Source organism: Tenrec ecaudatus, chromosome 11, assembly GCF_050624435.1.
Source record: "Tenrec ecaudatus isolate mTenEca1 chromosome 11, mTenEca1.hap1, whole genome shotgun sequence".
Classification (NCBI taxonomy): domain Eukaryota; kingdom Metazoa; phylum Chordata; class Mammalia; order Afrosoricida; family Tenrecidae; genus Tenrec; species Tenrec ecaudatus.
Window position 1 is genome coordinate 23709693 of NC_134540.1, and position 22178 is coordinate 23731870.

The following is a 22178-nucleotide window of genomic DNA, read 5'->3' on the forward strand; positions in this document are numbered from 1 at the left end:
CAAACCCACCCAGTTGTCTCTCAGAAAACAAGCCTATCAGGTCACCTGTTTTGGAAAGGTTGTAGCCCTGAACATTCTGGATCCGTTCTATTCGGCACATGTGGGATCTCAGTGAGCTGGGATCCAATCAAGTACATCTAACAAGATCAAACTCCCAATGTAAATACATGATGGATAGTATCTGATGTTTGATGGAAAATCCTACAGGGATTTCCTAACTCTGCTCAATGTCCCTGCCTAGAAGTTTTACTTTCATAGAATTCATCACAGCCGTCAAGGCTAAGCATTGAAGTAGAAGGTATGACAATGACAAAACCAGTATCAATCAGAGTATAAACCAGTAATATGGAAATCCAGAATATTGGGAGATTTCTGAAGTTTAAAGATGCATATTTTATCATTATCATGAAGAGAAATGACGAGTATTGGAAAGACATGACCGCCATATGAGTAAATACCGCCCTATAGAAAGTCACTGTGCACATGACTTTCCACCAGCTTTCTAGGGGGTTTTTGTGTGTGAAATCTTTGAATAACTTCTTATCCCAAAACAAATGCATAATTTTGATGTGTTATCATTTTACAACTGAAGTGAAATTGGGAAACTATGATATAAGGAAAGAAAGGAAGCAGAAAATGTTAATTAAGTCGTTTGGAATCTGAATGAGAGGACTGAGCTTTCTGGAAAGTATAATCCTTTCAGAACCTAGAGAATCATGTTCAACAATCACGAAGCAGTAACTCCACTAAACAGCAACTCTGTCACCACTACCAGCATCACGAAAGGTCACGGTCATTGCAGGAGCTGGATGAGACTGCAGCAGAGATGGTTGATACTCTGCTCCTGATTGGCGCACAAGGCCCTGGGCGTGTACTTCCCTCTCCTGAATAAAGCATCACATTATAAATTGCAACACACAAGGTAGCACTAAAAATGTAATGTAAAATCTACAAATTATATTACATGTATTATTTTAAAATATAAAAATGCAATTACATAACTTAATCATCAGAAACATGTTAGTTATCAATTCTTCTAGGTTAGATTTTACTTGGCCCATTGTACAGCAAAAGCTGATCTGTAGAAAAATGGTCCTGTATTAGAAAGAGTTTTAATTCTCCTGAAATCCAGATTTGTGAAATCCATGGAGTTAGGGTAACCCAACCAATCTAGTATCCTTAGATATCACTTGAATCTTAAGCCTTGAGGAAGTTGGTTTCTAAAGCTTACCTTTTCATAAAACAACCATACTAGATAATTTAATTAAGGCTGTTTTGCCTGGTTCTCTTTCTAGGTCTTGTGCTCTTTTGTAGATTTAGCTCTGTGTAGTCAATTCAGAAAAACAAAGGCTTAAAAGTCATACTAGAATTATGTTTGGGGTAAATCATTAATTACTTTAATTTTTCTTCAAGCAAGTGCTGTATTAAGTCCTTCCTGACCACATTTTTGGGGTCATTTTGTTATCTGTGGTAAAGTTGATAAAATGGGCTATAAAAATCAATGGCATGTCTTTCATCTTTTGAGGGTTTAAAAAAAATTCTATAATCAATCTGATTTTTAAATCATGTATTAAATAAACAAATCAATGTATAGTGTTGGGTTATTATCAATTTGGTTTTATCAATTCTCAGAAAAGGCTTTATGCTTAAGCAGTTCTTTTCAAGAAAAGAACTCACTGCCAGCTGGTGAATTCTGACTCCGGCACCTGTCGTTGGGTGCTGTCAAGGTGGGTTGTTTCATGGCAACTCTGTGCACAGCACAAGGAAGCCCTGCCTGGTCTTTTGCCAGGCTCCCAAGCGTTCAGGTATTCCAGTCTATCGATGGAGCCACTATGTCGCTGCATCTTGTCAAAGATCTTCCTCTTTGTTGCTGCCCTGCTTCTTTATCCAACATGATGTCCTTCTCCAGGGACAGGTCTCCCTCGACAACATGTTGGAAGCACCTAGTAGTGAAGAGATATATCCAGGCAAATGTGCTCAGTACTTGACCTAGGTAAACCTCCATGTTTATCTTCATCTTTATCTCTCTTACCTCCACAGGCTAATGTCACTGAGCAAAACGAATATGGGAAATTCGGAATTATAACAGTTGTCTTCTCATTCACCAGGCAAACTAACTTTATTTTCTCTTGGAATTTCTGATTTCAATAACAAAAAAAGAAGACAAAATAAAACAACAAAAAAGAAACAATATTCAGAAATTACACGAGTTAAATTATCTACAGTGAAAAAAAATAGAGAAAAATGGAAGAAAGACATTACCTATACCCAAATCTGTTTTCAGCTTTGGGAATAAGTACCTAAATCATTCCTAGCTGATCCTCTTGTGAAAAAAATGAACAGATATGTTGTTGGAGAGACTTAAGAACTCCCTAGGCTCTACGCTTCCTCTGTGTTCCTGGACTTTACACTCAGAATGCATTCTATTTATTAACTTTCATTGTGATGTGGGTGAAAGTTTACAAACGTTTATAAGAAAGGGAATAGGTTTCCCTTCAATGAATTAATATACGTTTTGTTTGGTGGCATTGAAATACAATAGAACAGCTTTCTGCCCACTTCCTCCCTGAGTTTCCTGTTTCCCTTTGACCTTGCTGACTTCTTAGCTGTCTTGATGGGCAGGAAAACGCTGCCCTTTTCATGTCATACAGCTGATGGCTCCAAGGAGTGCAGACCTTCCTGGTGTTGGCTCATCTTAGAGGCTTGTCTATCGTTTGGCTGAAAGGTGAGCTGCCCAGGGGTTCCGTTCTAGACTAGAAGCGTGTCTCTGGGACAGTATCAGGGGTTCCACACGTTTCTCTGCGGCCAGGAAGCCTGACCTTTTCTATTATGTTTTCGGTTTTGTTCCACATTGTCCTTGTCCTCTATGGCAGTTAGATTGCTTGTCACCCTGGGGGAAGGTGTAGAGTATGGACTCCAACCTACTGATCAGGTCACAACCTGATGACACCTCCTTAGGAGTCTGCCCCTTTTTAGAAGAAAGACAGAGAGATTCCCTTCTTCTCTCTGGCCCCTAGACCTTCCTGCTTGCTCGGACTGTGGGTCTGGCTCCAGGGACAGCCTCATGTGGGCAAATGACCGGAAAGTTGTTGGCATCCTGCCATGTCTCCACTGTTCCCACCAGCCTGTGTTCTCCTTGAGTCCTGCTTCACTCTTCCGTGCCACCGGCCTACACTATGCGAGTCTGAAGAGGGTCCTGGCTAGCATGGGACCCATGGACTCGAGTTGGACTGGGCTGGGATACCTTCTTGATATGAAATTATGTCTTGATATAAAGGTTGTCGAATACACGTATGAGTGTCGCTGATTTTCTTTCTCTAGACCACCTAGCTTAACACATACTCTATGCAGGACTTCCTAGGACGCTCCCTTTCAGCGCCATCAGCGTGGTTGCTGGGTAGCATCTAGTTCTTCTGGGCTCAAGGCTGTGGAGGCTGGCATCACAGGGTCTGTTAGTCCTATGGATTAATCGTTTCCTTCTGCTTTTGATTTTCTTCCTTCTTCTTCCTTCGGATGGGGAGAAACGAATAGTTGTAACTTGGATAGTCTAAATGCATCATGAGCAAGAAATATGAAATACAAACTATCTTCCAGAACATGTTTGCTGTTATCATTGTTACCAAAAGCAAGCTAAACCCATCGCCATTGGGTCAATTCTTATTCATGATGATTCTACCTGGGATTTCTGAGGCTGTCAATCTTTACAGGAGCAGAGGCCTCATCTTTTTATTGAGAAGCAGTTGAGTTTTGCCCATGACCTTGCAGTTAACAGTGCGATGCTGACCTGGCCGTGCCTCAGGGCTCCTTGAGTAGCATCATGTCTATTTTGACTGGATGCAAACCCATATGGCAGAGCGATCTCCACTTACGGTTTTCCAGGCCATCCTATTTATGGGGCAGTTCTGCACGTCTTTCTCCTGCAGCGGTGCTGAATGGTTTTGATCTGCTCGTTGTTTGATTAGTAGCTGAATGCTTAACCATTGCACCACCAGGGAGCCTTTAAAAGTGTATTAGGCAGACTTTATTCACCATCAAAAGAGGAACTAAGAAATGATACACTTTATACTAGGAGAAATTCAAATATAAATTTTAAAAAGACTTCCTTGCACATATAAAAGACAAAAGAAGCATAACTTTAGCATCGTGCTACAGAATATGTGGGCTTTCCACATAAAATATATGTATAGATGAAATTTAAAATATACTTTCTATTTTACAATAAAATATTTATTTTTTCATGAAAATAGGTATTAGCATTTCTTTTGATAGTGACCTGATAGCTACTACCCACCAACATTGTGTCCATTCCCATTCAAAGCCGTGCTGTCGGGCAGAGTAGAATGAGTCCCAGCATTGCCAAGACTGGAAGTTCTTATGGGGGCAGCCAGCCTCATCTTAGTCCTTGAGAGCTGGTTCTGAGTTTGAACTGTTGAGCAACCCGGCTTTTATCCATGCTCAGAATTTATAATCCAAGACAGACTTGATTCAAACAGACTTACAGCTGAATCGATACTAAGTTAGACAATAGAGTCTTAAAAATGGCAAATTGATGTATACAAATATAGAAATCGGGTGTGAGGTGACAGGACAGTGTTGCTCTGTCGTGGATAATAGACCTCACTTAGTTACAGAGGGCTACTTCCTTTTCATGGCAGGCAGCCTCCGTGGAGGAGGCCCAGCTTGACGATACTTCCGGTCGAGCAGTAACAGATGCTTCCAGATATGCAAGAAACCCAGCAACTACACTCTGCTTTAAAATTTGACATAGAGAGTTGTCTCACTAAGGGGAACGTGGATCTGTTCTATTCCTTCACCTTCTAGAAAGAAGAAGGTGGTCTCCATCTTACCTCCAGGTGCCTTTACTTTACTGGTTTCCCTCCATTCGTGGCTAAGTAGGGGAACCATGTTTTCCAAGCCCAATTAGAACAAGTTAACAATAGGCCTAAAGAACTATTTGACTAGCACTGAGGCCCGACACAATTTCCCAGGGGTTTATTTTATTTGTTTTCACAAATTCTTCTGTGATGTTGATCGAGCTGCTGTGACTGAGCATTTTCCTATAGAAAAATCTAAATTACAATGGTCCAATGACCTTACCAGCACTGGCGGAGTGGAGTGGATCCTGATTCGTGTCAACACGAGGTGGGTCAGAGAGGAACTGGGCTCCCTAGGCTTTCCTCATTCATTCATTCATTTATTTATTTATTTTAAATGTTTTATTAGGGGCTCCTACAACTCTTATCGCAATCCATACATACATCAATTGTGTAAAGCACATCTGTACATTCGTTGCCTTCATCATTTTCAAAACATTTGCTCTCCACTTAAGCCCTTGGCATCAGGTCCTCTTCTTTTCCCGCCTCCCTCCACGCTCCCTGCTCCCTCATGAGTCCTTGATAATTTATAAATTATTATTTTGTCATATCTTTCCCTGTCATTGGCCCACTGCCATGGTGAGTGCGTCTGTTCTCTCTCCTGGTTCACCATGCCTGGGATTTTAAAAGCTGGAAAGCTGTCATCCAAGGCACAGCTGTTCTTTTCTATTTGACTGGAGGATGTAGAATGCAGCCAGTGAACAATTGCATTCTCTGCCCTGGCACTAGATGGTGCCAGCTACCATTATTGGTCATTTCAATCAAAGATTCGGTAGAAGAATACTGTTCAAAAGGGGTGAAATGCAGAAAAGATTCAAATTATCATGCACTCCAGCTTCCTGCAGCCATCACTGGTGGATGAGCTTTTTAAATCATTCATCTGAGATGATAAAATCCCCTAAAACGACCTTCATAGAAGCCCTAGTGATATGGTGATTATGTTGTTGGGCAACTCCAAGGTCAGCTTTTTGCTCCACAAGAGAAAGACAAGGAAATCTACTCCCATAAAGAGTTACAGTCTCATAAATTCACACACGCAGTAATACTCTGTCCTATAAGGTAACCGTGAGTTCGAATTAACCCAGTGTCAGCAATAGAAATCCTCCTAAAAAGGCAAATTGTTGTTTAGATTTTTGTTGTTGTTACTTGAGTCAAGTCAAGTATCTTTGATCCTATAGTGACCCTATGCACAACAGAATAAACCACTGCCTGGTTCTGTGTCAGTCTCACAGGTGTTCTTTGTTTGATCCCATTGATGGAGTCACTGGTAAATTCACCGTCAAAGGTCTTCATGGCCTCTACTTTAGGGAGCATGATGTCGTTCCCCGGGGACTGGTCTCTCTTGACAACCTGTCCCAAGTATGTGAAATGACATCTCGCCATCCTTGTTTCTAAGGAGCATTCTGGCTGTACTTCTTTCAAGACAGATTTGTTTGTCCTTTGGTAGTTCATGGTAGTTTCAGTTATTCCTCACCAGCACCATCATTCAAAGCCACCAATTCTCCTTCTCTCTTCCTTATTTCATTTCCAATTTGCACATACATAGGAGGCAATTGAAAATACCATAGGTGCACCATAGTCCTCAGAGTAACATCCTTGCTTTTCAACATTTTAAGGAGGCATTTTGCAGCAGAGTTACCCATTCGATGTGTGGTTTTATCTCTCTTTTTCTGCTTTCACGAGCACTGATTGTGGTTGCAAGCAAGACAAAATCCTTGACAATTTCTACCTTTTCTCTGTTTATCACGATGTTACCTACTGGTCCAGGTGTGAGAAATTTGGTTATCTTTACATTGAGTTGTAATTCACACTGAAGGCTTCAATCCTTCATTTTCATCAGCAAGTTTTTCAAATCCTCCTCACTTTTAGCTATCAAGCTGTGTCATCTAAGTATTGCACGTTGTTAACAAATCTTCCTCCAATTGTTTAGATTAATTAAAATGTCTGTCTTTAGCCTTCTGGTCTTTTAAGAAACAACTATATGGGGTCAAATTGAAACAGCAACTCAAAAGATTAGATAGGAATCTTAGGTTATAGTGAATTTTTGTTCATGAGTTGGGTGTGAGGATTCAAAAAAGGGAGGTGAGAATGATGTAACAGCCTAAAGGACATAATCAGTGTCATTAATGGTATATGTGGGGTGCTAGTCAGATTTTGTGTCAGCTTGGCTAGGTCAGGATTCTCAGTGGTTTGGCAGTGAGCCTCTAGAACTGCCCCATGATGTGACCTAACATGATGTATTCAACTCCACAATGGGATTCTACTGTGAGCAATTCATCAATTATTCGACGATTGCCGTGGAATGCAGCTCCCTGACTCAGAATACAGCCCTGACTTGTTGAATATCAATGTCCTTGGAGGAAGTTTCCTGTATTGACACACTGTACTGAAAAACTTGCTTGCTTTTATGCTCAGTGGGGGCCCTGCACCTGACTCATCAACCTCTGGTTCTTTGATATGATCCAATGACTTGCCCTAGAGTCTGCTGATCCCAGGAGCCATCAACAGCCTACCATCTGATCTGCCAACCTTGGATTCATTCATTTTTCCAGGCACACGCTTGCCCTGCTGAACTTGGATTCATCTACTTTTTCAGTCACTAACCTGTGGAGATTCTAACTGGATTTGGTTACTTCTACAAGTATGTGAACCATTACTATCTATCTATCTATCTATCTATCTATCTATCTATCTATCTATCTATCTATCTATCATCTATCTATGTATTTATAATCTTGCTCATTTTAATTCGAAATCAAACCCAACCTAACATGTAGAAACTGGTGAATTGGGTTACTTATGCTGTGCCTATTCTCAAAACAACAACAATAAAACAACAACAACAAACTGATCGTGACTAATTTCTGTGAAGTACATCTCCAGACCATTCTTTGAGGCACCTTTGAGTTGACATAAACCACTGATCTTTTAGTCTTAGCGCCACACCAAACTCACTGCCATAAAGTCAATAAGAAAGCCTCATCTTTCTCTCATTTAGCAGCTAGTGGATTCAAACTGCTAACATTTTAGTTAGCAGTCCAAGAGAAAACCCTCTATGCCACTACGTCTTCAAAACACAAATCAGAGACAGTGTTCAGAGTGGGCATGGCCTGGACTGAGCAGAATGCCTCCTCCAGTCGCTGTCCTTGAACTATGTCTCCTTGACTGAAACAAGTGACTCTATGTCACTGAGAGAACTGTCTGGCCTGAGAGTCCTGAAGGCAATCTATCATCTTGTACTAAATTATAAATTAGATAGTCACAAGGATTGATTTGGCGAGTGTTGCGACACACAGTTTATATTCATTGATTTGTATAAATATATCTTGTTTATTAATATACATTTCCTGCCTTGTGAATTAATCTTTTTATAGAGATTCCTGAATTTGAAGAGTACATAAATACACCGCAATGTAGTTCTAGGCTCATTAGCTAGGCAGATTTTTTTTTTAATCCAAACTCAAATTAAGTGAAAATTATACTGCTTTAAGTGGAAGGTTCAGAATATTTGCTAATACATAGGTAATTTGAAATGAAGACCAGAGAAAATATGCAAATTGTATCTGATAAGCAGGTATATTCTTATTCTTTTTTGATCAGTGATGTATTTTAGCAGGACCTCCTCTATAGTGAATGATACGCAGTACAATTACTCTGTTACCATTTCGTTTTTCTTGCGCCAGGGATTTTGTACAGTGTTTGCCACATGTTCACTTGTGTGTATTTACAAATGCACATATTCCTGGGTGAGTATTTTAGAATAACTTTCTGGAAGTTTCAGTTATTTCTTTTTATAATTCCTCACATTTGATTCCTCACTTTTTTTCCTGTAAGGTATTATTTACAAAGTAAATTCTCTTTGATACAAGATATATTGTGAATCCTTGAGTGATTTGGGGACATTTTGGATATATATTAATCTCCTCAACAAAAATTGCCATTAAGCAAATCTTATTCTATATTACTTTCTTTCATTTTTATTTATCATTTCTTTCTCTAAGGCAGTGCTACAGGTACACATAGGTCCCAGGAGGCCTTCAGTTTAGGGGGTGATTACAATAACACAATGGGATTTTTCCCCATTCCTTATAGTAGACATCATTTTGTCACATCTCATTTTAGAAATAGTTTCCAGTAGTATGGAGTACCCTGGAAAGAACGCACTGTTATCATTGTTCCCTTTAAGAAGAATTATTTGGTGAGTACAAAGTAATTAAGCAATAAGACATGACAGGTGTTGCATTTTGGGGGAATTATTGTACATTTCAGTTGTCTTGAGAGGTTTGGGCCAAAGGCTGAGTGGCTTTAGCCACCCAAGAAGTATAATAAACCCTCAAGAAACTCGCCACCTGCCATCCCTTATTGCTATTATGAAATGGAAATTCCGAGACCAAAACAGGGGGAAAAGGTTAGATCGGTGCCCTTGCTGCGGATTACTTACATTACTATGACATCATTGACAGTTCTATATGTGTCCAGAGGATTCTAAAGCCATCGCATAATTATTGCATGAACAACACAGCTCATTAGAAACTGCTGCTTCAGCACGCGCGATGCCAACTTTGTCATATACCAGTCCCCCAATGTCCTCTTGTTGCAGAAAGCACACTGGGCCTCTGACTCCTAAGCTTCCCTCTTTCACTGATCTCACGGTTGCAGGGGCAGGGGAGGTGGCGATGGGTATGTAGAAATCATCTTGCCCCCTTGAGGACTAGAGGCATTTGGTTCCTTGTGTGCCTTGCAACACCCCAAGGTCATTATCTCATGATAATCACATCTCCTGGAGTTGCCTTGTTGCTTAAGTGTAACACTAAATTTTAATTACAATGAAATAGAGCTCTTCTGATAGTTTGCACAACATCTTGTGTTCTCATTGCCAGATGGAAATAATGCAGAGCTTTACTGTAATGGCAGGGGGTGGACCTGGGCACCAGTACAATAAGCACATTTTGCTGGTTTGTCGTGAAAAGCGGTGTGCTTCAAGGAAACATCTTCCTTTTCTGGGGAATATTTTGAGTGGACATACATTAAAGACAGTCAACCCTTTCCTCCCTTCCTTCCTTCCTTCCTTCCTTCCTTCCTTCTTTATTTCCTTCCCTTCCCTCCCTTCCTTCTTTCTTTCTTGTGTGTGCTTGGAGTGCAATGTGAAAGGTATATTAAAACATCAAACCAGAGTACTGTTAACCCATAGTGAGTCCGATTGTTTGACATGTCGAGTTTTGTTTACCAGGTGGCTTGTTCATTGTTTGCACCATTTTGAAATGTCATGCACCTGAGTGCACATTTTAAAAACAGCTTTATATTTATTAGTGGATTTATCTCATTTTCCCAAGTGGGATGCTGGAGCCTGGACATCTAAAGGCATTTGGTCCACAGAAGGCTGCACCTGGTAATCAGAGGTCACATTTGAGCTTGTGCCCTGAAGAAGCTCCGACAGCATCTTGAGTACATAGTATGACCAGAGTTACCAAAGTGATCGTGGCAGAGTCGGTGACAGTGATAAATCAAGGAAGGTGGGGGAGATACAGTCTATTCTCAAAAAAGGACAGGCTAACCAGTGCTCATAGGAAGGACGAGGAATTTGGCTTACGTAGATCATTCTCAGAACAAAGACCTAGAGATGAGGACTCTGGTCACTTTTATCTTCTTCCCCCTTCTAGCCAGTTGGACCAAGGAAAACATCCCTGACTTTTGTTGCTGCAAACTTGAATCCGTGATTGCAATGGTATTTAGCATATCCCTCGATGGATGGCCCAGCTACTGATTTTTAACTTTTGTATATACTGTTCCTTTTGTAATGCTTTTTGGAGTCGAGCAGACATGCCAGTCTGTTTCCCACTTCTGTTTTTTCATTGCTGCCTAGGCTGCACGAAGTCTCCATGGTCCACTCATGTAACTCTGTAGTCACTCCCCTAGGACAGTGGTAACTGAGCATCTTCCCTATTGTTCGAGGCCTCCTGCTCAGTGTTTGCCTTTCAGATAGGTGTACAGTACGCGGAGAGGCATTTGAGGAAGGTGTTGCAGTGGAGACTATAACTCTACAGGAGTAGATAGGCTTGTCTTTTTCCCGAGGAGCGGCAGGTGGTTTCAAACTGATGGCCTTGTAGCTATTGGCCACCCTTGTTATTCATTCCTTAAATTTCCCCCTGCCAGGAAATTTCCCAGGAAAACGTCTTTAATGATGTGCTTAACCCCTCTCCCACCCCCTTCGGGTCTGGAACAGGACTCACCCTCTTCCTTCGGTTTCAGCCTCCTAATAGACAGGTCCATCAAGGGAGCAGTCATCTAAGGAAGGTACTCACTTCTTAGAATAATCAACTGTTTAAGATCAAAAGGGCAACACTGGGCCCAAGACAAAGCTCAGAAAGTTTGGGAAAGAAGGAAGAAGAAAAACAGGAAATACAGGCAGGACATGGGGTGAGTGATGTCATCTTGTGGAAATGGCAAGGAATGAATGGCATGAGACAAACGGCTAATGAATTATTAAATAGAAAATGAATTTGCTCTGGAAACCTTCACCCAATTCCCAAGCCAAAGACAGCCACCTTTTTCAAAGAAACACAAGGATGGTCATCGTAAGTGGCTCCCTGGCCCTACTTGGTTTCACCCCCACCCACCCCCACCCCAAGGCATTTATCATCTTCTAGTCGACTATTTAATTTGGTCATTTTTAATGATTCTTATTTGTTGTTTAACCCTTATAGACCGGATGCAAGTTCCAGAGAACAGATATCTTCCACTGCCTTGTTCTTTGCTCTGTCTCAGTACCTGGCACATGACAGGTGTTCATGAATGAACACCACAACTTGAAGGGGAGTACCAGAGCTGTTGGCAGGCTCTATGACATCTGAATGTGCAAGGTGCTCAACAAGATGGATTGACAGTGGCTGCAACAGTTGACTCAAGCGTAGGAACAAATATGAGGATGGTCCAGAACCGGGGCCTCTATACCTGTATATTAATTGCATTGCATATTATTCCACAGCTGAGAGGTGCTTTTGTATTTAATATCTATTTCAGGTTTTGCAGAAAGTTTTACCTACCTAAGTATTTACTGAGCTTCCAGTCTGGAAAGCTTTATCTTTTCCCAAAGGTAAAGAACTACTTTATTCTTATATCACCAAAACCAAATAAAACCCAGGACACCAAATTCACTGTCATTGAGTCAATGCTGACTCATCCCAACCTTATAGGCCAGGGAAGAACTTCCACTCTGAGTTTCTGGATTGTAATTCTTCACGGAGCAGAAAGCCCTATCTTTCCCTCATTCTCACATGTCAGTGTCAATAAAATTTTAAACCAAAGTGACTTTCTGAAAGCAACAATTTTGGAACTAATTTGAAAAATATTAAATAAATGAAAATGACAATAACCAATATGTTGTGTTAGCATCTGAGTTCACCCCCTTGAAGGTGGAATTTTAATGGTTTTTTATCAGTGTTGTGGTCTTAACCAAGTTACAACTGCTCTGTAGAATGCTTAAGACTGCTCCTTTTTATTTTACAATGTATATGAATATGATCGAAAGCTATATTTTTATATATTAGTGCTCATGCTCAGTGGGATTTTTTGTGACTGTTTTCCATGACAATTTTATATTATTCGTCATGGAAATAAGTTATAAGGTTTTATAGTATATAATGGGCATCTGGGTTTAACACATTTCATACAAGGCAAATCAGAAAGTAAGTTGCTGGATTAGACCCAGGTCCAGTGATTCGAAACCAACAGCAGCACTAAGGGCACTGCTTGAGGCTCTCTGCCTCTATAAAGATGATCACTGTGTACTGGAATCAACTCAGTGACAGTGAGTTTCAGGTATGCTCTACTAAGGTTGCAGTTTATACCTTCGAGAATGTCTCAAGAAAACCTGTTTGATGAAGAAAACCTGTTTGGTCATGTCCCTGGGTGGTTGCAGACGAATTCTCTTAGTAAACCACTTGCAAGTCTCATTACACACCCCACTGTCATCGAATCCATTCCAATTCATAGAACTACCTCATTCGGGTCTCTAAGATTGTGAATCTTTACAGAAACAGAAAGTCCCATCTCCTCCTGCCCCCATCCCCGCCCTCCCACAGCCCCTGAGTAACCGCTGAATTTGAACTGCTAACCTTGTGATCGGTATCCTCATGTGTAACCCACTGATACAACCAGGGCTTGTTATTACTCTCATTGGGGTATTTAAAGCAAAAAGGGGGTTTCCATCAAAAGTTGGTTGTAGTGATGATTACACAACCCTTCTTAGTATGATCGAACCCTTGTATGATGTGTTAATTATAGTTCATTAAAACTAATTAAAACAATCAGTAACTTTTGAAGGCATCTGCTGGGCCTGTTAAGTTCAAGGCAGAGGTCAACTCAGAAGAGTATGGTGACTGAGCCACCTTGACAGTTTTTTCAAAAGGTAATTCCAGGACCTTATTAAGAAGAAGTTTTAAGGAAACTGACAATTGCATTATGAGTGAAAGAGTCAGAAAGTTTCTGTTTTCCATCACAGTTCATATACTCATTCTTGAAGCATGGGTTGTTCACCAAGAATTTCATTGGAAGCTTTACCCCACTTACCCTACAGTCTTCATCTTGCCCCTTTGGACTTCTTTTTGAGGTAGTTAGTCTATTGTGCCAATCTGGCCGCTAAACACATGTGGGATTAATTGAAGGGAAGAGAGATAAATGTCTCAGCGAGCCTCACCTTTCTTGCCTCTTGCTCTTTGATCACTGGACCAGTGTGCAGTTGCCTTGCTTGTTCTTTGCCTCAATCTGCAAGCTTCACTACATGTGGGACACCTAACCTGTGGGCTGTGTTGCTATAATTTGAGGTTCCTTTAAGGCCTGCTTTTCCACACTATTGCAATTTACATCTCTTGAGCTGGGGACTGTCGGACGCTGTCATCTGGCTGACTGTTGGTGACCTGCCTTGTTGTTTGCTGCCTGCGCCAAGATAGCCTGAATTGCTCTACAGGAGCTTACCTGGCGGCCCTCAGAACTTGAAGGACTACCAGTGTCTCACAACTGTCTCACAGGAGTGAGTCGCACTGAGCCATTTTGTATAATTTTATAATTTAACTATTTATTTCTTGTTATATATCTATCTAGCTATATAAATATATAAAAATTATTAGCATTCTGGTTTTGTTTCTCTAGAAAATGCTGTCTAACACATTTCCAAACACAATGGCAATTCTAAGACCCACAATATGGGTCCCTTGAGGATGCCAAATGGAGTTGGCATAAATCAAAAAGTGAAGAATTATGCAGGGAAGGATCGTTGTCGTCATTGTTGTTAGGCGCCATGGAGCCATTTCCAACCCATAGCACAGCAGAATGACCAAACACTGAGCAGTCCTGTGCCACTGTGGTAGTTACATAATCTGTTGTCAATCTGAGGCTTAACAGTGAAATGGTGGAGTTTAGCCTGTTCATCAGATCGCAGCCTGACAACCTCATTTGGAGGAGCTGAGGAGAAAAATAGCTCATTGGAGGTGGGACACACACTCTCTGAGAGACTCTACTGACTAGACACATGCAGCTATGCTGATGGCAGTGGGACCCCAGACATGAAGGAGTCACATGGAGACCCATGCCAGAGCTGAGATGCTTTCACTGTCACTGGATCTACAAGATTAGCCCCTCACTGGCAGGTGATTTTCCTACGTTTGGCATCATTGCATGTGTTTTGTGAGTCTGAAGAGGAATTTGTAGACTGGTATCAGACATACGGGCTAATATCAAACTTATGGACTTGATCTGGACTGGGCTGGAGTGTTTTCTCAATATTCAATTGCTCTTGTATATAAAGCTCTTTCTTATGCACATATGAATTTGTTTCTCTTGTCTACCAAGACTAACACAGCCATCCTCAACAGTTGTTCTTATGCTTGTTGCAGCCATTGTGTCAATCCATCTTGTCGAAGAACGCCTTCCTCTTTTTCACTGCCTTCTACTTGACCGAGCATGATGATGTTCTCAAGGGGTTGGTCTCTTTTGACAATATGTCTAAAGTAAGCCTTCTCTGTCTTGCCATCCATGCTGATAAGGAGCGCACTGGCTGTACTTCATCCAAGACAGATTGGCTTGTCCTGTCAGCAGTTCAGGGGAAATTCGATATTCTTATCCAGCTTCACAATTCAATGTGAAAATGCCGCCTTTATGTGGTGTTTAAACTTTGTAGACATTGATGGATATGTTGAGAAACAAGAGGTTCACATTTTGATAATTTTGCTTAATACATGTTTCTATGATTTTGTAACAATATGTTTTGACTTTCGTGTGAGTGTGTATCTTTAAAAAATCATTTTATTGGGGCCCCCTACAACTGTTATCATCCATCCATCCATCCATTGTGTCAAGCACATTTGTACATTTGTTGCCATCATTTTCAAAACATTTTCTTTCTACTTGAACCCTTGGTATCAGTTTCCCATTTTCTCCTCCCTCTCCCTCTCTTGTGAGCCTTGATAATTTATAAATTATTATTATGTTTCCCTTCACTCATTTTTCTGTTGTACATCCCCCTGGGAGGGGGCTATATATAGATCATTGTGAACGGTCCCCTCCACCCCCGCCACCTTCCCCTTCCCCTTCTAGTATGGCTACTCTCAATATTGGTCCTGAGGGGTTATCTGTCTTAGATTCCCTGTGTTTCCAGCTAGCTCTTATCTGTACCAATGTACATGCTCTGGTGTAGCCGGATCTGTAATGTAGAATTATGGGGGGCAGGAAGCATTAAAGAACTAGAGGAAAGTTGTTGTATGTTTCATCGTTGTTATGCTGCACGCTGAATGGCTCATCTCCTTCCTGAAACCTTGCTATAAGGTGATGCCCAATTGCCTACAAATGGGTTTTGGGTTTGCACTCTGCACTCCCCCTCATTCACAATGGTAGGCTTTTTTGTTCTTTGATATCTGATGCCTGTTATCTGATCCTATCAACATCTCGTGATCACATAGGCTGGTATGCTTCTTCCATGTGGGCTTTATTGCTTTTCAGCTAGATGGACACTTGTTTATCTTCAAGCTTTTAAGACCCCAGACACTATATCTTTTGATAGCCTGGTACCATCAGCTTTCTTCACCACATTTACTTATGCACCCACTTTGTCTTCAGAGATTGTTTAGGAAGGTGAGCATCATGGAATGCCAGGTTATTAGAATAACATGTTCTTATGTTGAGAGGGTACTTGAGTAGAGGCCCGATGTCCATTTTCTACCTTAATACTAAACCTATAAATATATGTACATCGATCTCTTTCCCTACCATCATATATAAACATATGTACATGCCTGTATTTAGACCTCTATAACTGCCCTTTTCCTCCTAGTTCTTTCCTCTATTTCCTTTTACTTTTCTCTTGTCCCACTGTCAGTTTCAGCCTGAATTTCGGTTTCAGTAATTCCTTTCAGTTATATTGCCCTTGATCAAGACCTACCAGTCCTCCTACATTCTCCTTGCCGTGGATTTTAGATCACTTGTTCTTTCCTTGTCCCTGTTAACACCCACTTCCCCTCCCCTGCCTCCCTCTCTTCCACCATGTTACTCTAGAAATGATGGTCCAATAGTTTTTTCCTCCAGATTGTTTATCCCATCTCTCTTATCTAGATAGATGTGCAGAGACAATAATATGCACAAAAACATGACAGAGAAAAACAAAACTACAAAACACAACAACAACAACAAACCAATGACACAAAAAAAGAAAAATCTATAAACAGTTAAAGGTCTGTTTGTTGGTCTTTACGAGTGTTTTCCAGTCGAGTCTGATGGGGTGCCACACCCTGGCTCCAGAGTCTATTTTTCATATTCCATGGGGACTTCTTTGCTCTGCTCCCCTTACTGTTCTGTTTATGCCCTTAGTATTTTGCCTCCGTGTGGTGGGGTCAGATGAGACACAACTTCCCACACTGTCTCCAGTGTTGTCCCTCAAAGCACTATGAATCAGTGAGGAATGTTGTGTCTCACGGTGGGTCCCACTCTATGGTCTTCTCTGTCAATTGACTGCTCTAAGCAAGAATATCATCCTCAGGGATTAGTGGGCCAGGATGCACTCCACTCTCTCTCCCTCCCCCTTCGTTTGCTCCTGTGTGCTCTGATAAGACATATCCCTCTCCTTGAGCTGTAGCTTCAGAGCTGTCCTCTGATGTGAATTCTTCTGTGGGGCAGAGGGGCTGTCCACAGAGTTGGGATTGGGGCTAGGCTCTCAGACCTCTCTATTGGTTGCCTGCTTCATGCCAGTATGTTGCATTCACGTCTTTGAGCACTGGCTTGAAGTCTGGTCCCTCTTTCCCTGTGGAGATTTAAACATCTTCCCCTTGGGTGAATTAGTGCCCTGTTCCCCAGCTACCCATGTCTCCCTCCCCCACCCTCACCCCCACTCCTTTTTAGTTGACTACCATCTGGATCCCTGGATTACATCTGGCCCCTGCCATACTACCTGGCCTTCAACTGTCATGAGCGGTGTGATCAATAATTACTTCACGCTCTTTGACATTTTCGAATGATCAGTTTATTCACTGCAAAAACACAACAAACAATCTAAAAATCTTAAAACTAACTTAAATTATTATTATGAGGGTAATGCACAATTAATTCAGCATCATAGTCCTATTAAGCATTCCCTTCATCAGTGTACACACCCCGGGTAGAGTTGGAGAGAGCAGGAATTGATGTGTCCTTGGTTTCTAGATCTCTGAGTTCAGTCTTTCTATCCGGGACTTTCTAGGCGGTCTTGCTGGCTCTTTGACGTCATTCTAGGTCTTATCGGGGTTCTCAGATGTGTCTGGGCTGCTCCTAGTCAGCTTGTTGACTTCTTTGCTGTGACTCAGCATTTCTGCTGGGTCTTGCAGGACTTTCATTTTCCTTCAAGATGGAGTTTCTTGTGCTCATCATTCATCATCGTGCAAGGCAGTTCCATGACTTTCAAAGCAGTTTTGCATCTTGCAAGGTAGTTCTATGGTGCTCTTGTCATCAACCCAGGAATATATGTATCCTGTAGCTTTTCCCCTATGCCTCTTTTGCACTGTTAAGCTTACCCTCAGTGGACTCATTTTGTACTTGTCCTTTAGGGCTTGGCTTACTTAACTTAGAACAATTTGCTCCAGTTCTTCCCATGCAGCAGTTTGCTTCATATGTTCATCACTGCTTTTTAGCGATGTATAGTAGTATTCCATTGTATGTATGTACCAGAGTTTTTTAACCCATTCATCTGTTGATGGAAATTTGAGTTGTTTCCAACTCCTTGCGATTGTGAGAATGTGAATTGTTCCGTGATGAACATTGGAGCACAGATGTCTGGCTGTGGTTTGTTTCTTGCCTCTTCTGGGTATAAACCCAGTAGGGGGATTGCTGGATTGTATGGTAGCTCGATTTCCATCTGTTTTAGATATCACCAAATCGATTTCCATAGTGGCTGTACATACCTACAGGTCTACCAGCAGTAGATGAGAATTCCTATTGCTCCACAGCCCCTCCAACACTTGTTGCTTTCTGATTTTTGAATTGGGCTATCTTTAAGGGTGTTAGGTGGTATCTCATAGTTGTTTTAATTTGTATTTCCCTTATGTAAAATGATCAGGAACATTTTTTCTGATATGTTTATTGACCATTCAGATCTATGCCCTTGTGAAAGTTCTGTTCAGGTCCTTTGCCCACCTCCTCAGTGGACAATTACATTTTTTTTTTAATTTCTGGAAGCTAGCAGAGTATTTTAGATTTTAGTAATAAGGTCATTGTCTGATGAGTCATTGTGAAAGATGTTTTCCCAGTCCGTGGGCTTTCTTATTACTCTTTTGGTGAATTCTTTCCATGTACACAGGTGTTTTATCATTAGTATATCCCACTTGTCAATTTGTGACTCTTCTATATTTGTGTCCTTCCCTATTTCTGATAGCCTATGTATTCCCTGCACCAAAGTTCTCTAGTTAGTCCCATTTCCCTCACTGATATTCCTAGTAGTTTGGAGTTTTACTTCAAGGTCTGTGAACCACCTTAGTTTATTCTTGTGCGTGGAGTGAGGTAAGGGTCTTGCTTCATTTTTCTGTAGGTAGATATCCATTTTTTCCAGCACCACTTGTTGAAGAGGGCATCTGCTTCCCATTAGATAGTCTTTTGGCCCTCATCAAAGATCAGTTGTCTGTATGCTGATGGTTTTGTTTCTGGGTTCTCAGTTCTTTTCTATTGGTCTGAGTCTCTGTCATTATTCCAATACCATGTGGTTTTGACCACTGTGGCTGTATAATATGTGCTAAAGTCAGGTAAAGCAAGACCTTCAGATGTCTCTCTCTTTTTTTTTTTCTTAAAAATGCTTCCACTTTAGAATGTGTGCTTTTGTTCTCTGGAATTGAATTTGATTTTATAGCATCTCATTATAGGCTAAACATAAGATTGGAAGTTCAAACCCACCCACTGCTCCACAGGAAAAAAGTGAGGAAATCTGCAGCCTTGGAAAAATGAAGGAGAAGTTCTGGGATTGTTTTTTTTCTTTCTTTTTACGCCAGGATCATTGTTTGGATTGAGGGCTAACCAAACCTGGAATAGAATTATAGTAAATGTCCACTGAAAATAAATGTTTAAGATTTGGTAAGAATTTTTACCAGTGTTTCCTACTCAGTCCTGATAATGACACTTCTCACTTACCATCCCTTGCCCCGTATTCAGTAAAAAGCACAGGCGGGGTGGGGTGGGGGTTGGGCATATCTGACCTCCTCTGGCTGCCCTCTTGCCACAAGGCAGGGCTCAGACATGCCTTCACTCTCCATCCTTCTTTCCCTTATTTTGACACCAACCATTGCCTCCAGGATGCTCTACTTCACTGCTGGGTTCAACAATTTGTTGCAAAAGCCACATCGAACTCATAGTGCTCACAATTATGGAGGTTTATTAGGGAAGTTCATAGACTACACAAGTCAGGATCAGTAAACAATAAGAATCAAGTCATTGGTCCACAGCAAGACCCATTCTAAACCGGTAACCAAGTCTTTCTCCTCAGTTTCTTTGCCAGGTTGTCCCTTGGCCTCTCACTGTGGACCTAGAAACTCGCCTGTCCTTTTGTCTCACAGCTGTCCCATGGTCTCAGCGCTGTCCCTCTTGCTCTATCCCACCCTCTCTGCTAGTCTGTGGGACCTCTGGTCTCAGCCTCTACTGCTTCAGACAGAAATCTGGAACATAGTCTTCGCAAGGTTCTGGGATTTCCCTCGCTTCTCCTGCTTCCATGATTTCATATCCTTATAGCCAGGGGATTGGTAAGAATTGACCGATCCCCTCTATGAGTCTTACAGATGCCATATGTAGACCCACCAGCCATTTGGTGGGAGTTACAGAAAAATGGGTAGCAGAGTCTTATTCGGAAGTTTCATTCTGCCACACAACATGCACAAACAACCCCTATAGGTTGCTATCAGTCAACATCAACTTGATGGCAGTGGATTTGTGGCTTGGGGTTTTGAAATTCGTAATGGCATTTGATTGGCAGTGCTTCAAAATAATATTTAGAGTACCATGGACTGCGAAAAGGACAAACTGGTCTGTCCTGGAAGAAGTGTGGTCAGAATGCTCCTGAGAGGCTGGGATGGCAACACTTGGACTCACGTGCTTTGGGCACATTGTCAGGAGAGATTCAGAAGGACATCATGCTCACTAAGGCAGAGAGGCCGTGATGAAGAGGAAGGCCCTTGAGGAGATGGATTGACACTGTGGCTGCAACAATGGGTTCCAACATAGGAATAATTGTGAAGATGGTGGAGGATAGGGCAGTGTTTTTTCTCTTGTGCTAGTGTCGCTATGGGTCACAACCAACAAGATGGCATCTGACAACAGTGACAGCAATGGCATTAAAGAAAATCTCGACTGTTACAAAGTTCGTGGGCCAGGTCAGGTTCTGGTTGATTCTGCCATTTTATTTTGTGCGTTCTGTTTTGATCACTCAGACCCAATTACATTGGTTTCTCCTGACTCTTTAGAACAGTGGTTCTCAACTTCCCTAATGCTTTGACCCTTTAATACAGTTCCTCATGTTGTGGTGAGCCCCCAACCATAAAATTATTTTCATTGCTACTTCATAACTGTAATTTTGCTACTGTTATGAATTATAATGTAAATATCTAATAGGCAGGGTGTATTTTCATTGTTACAAATTGAACATAATTCAAGCATAGTGATTAATCAGAAAACAATAGGTAATTATATTTTATGAAATATTTCTAATTACAAATAAATGAAATTTTGTTTTGAAGCATGGTGTAGCATGGGTAGCAGTCTTCACTCTGGGTACTCATATGTGGGTGTTTCAGCATGTGGGCAGACCTGCCTGGAGATGATGGAGGAGCAGTGTCTTGGTTCCTAAGACCATGGGAAATACTGTGTTTTCTGATGGTCTTCGGTGACCCCTGTGAAAGGGTCATGTGAGCCCTAAAGGGGTCGTGACCCACAGGTTGAGAACCGCTGCTCTAGCCCGCTCTGTGCTTCTCTGTGCTTCCCTGGAGTCTGCATGTGCTGTTGCCATGGTGTGGAACAGAGAGTCAGCGAGCTCCTCTTTCTTCTGGATCTCAGCTAAATATCATCTCCTCAGAGAAATCGGCATGCTTCGGTCGGTTTTTGGGTGCTTCGCACGTTGCGGTCTCCTAGTTGTTTACTATTCCAGTTTTGCTGATTATTCTTGTGGCAACGTGAGCTCCCTGAAGATAGGTAGGAGTCCTCTCTGATTACTCTCTATTGTTTCTCCGGCATCGTGTACATTTTAAAAGGTTTGTTGAATGAATGATTTAATTAATATCTTGGTTCAGAGTTAGGTTTGGTCTACTAAATACATGCTTCTTGTGAGCCTTCAGATATTTCAGTATAGAAATATTCTCTCTTTCACTCTGTTTCCATGTTTGGATTGAAAACTAACTGAGAATGGATGGTTTTGTCATGAATTTCCACTGGCAATAAATATTTAAAATTTGGTAGGAAATTTTTGTCAAATAAAGACATAAAAATCTTTCCATTTACTTAATCCCAATTTACGGAAACTCCCCATGTATGGGACGAGAGCTGCTGCTTAGAATTTTCTTGGCTGTCATCTTTATAGAAGCAGACTGCCGAACTTTTTTCCCGGGGCTGCTGGGTGGGTTAGAACAACGGACCTCTAAGTTAGTAATCCAGCACAAACCCTCTGTGCCACCGGATGAGCTCTTCATCCACATGTAACACTCTCACTGCTGTCAGTCAGTTCTGACTCACAGCAGCCCTGCGAGCCAGGGTGGAACTGCTCCTGTGGGCTTCCAAGACTGTAAACCTTAACAGGAGTAGCACGCCTCATCTTTCTCC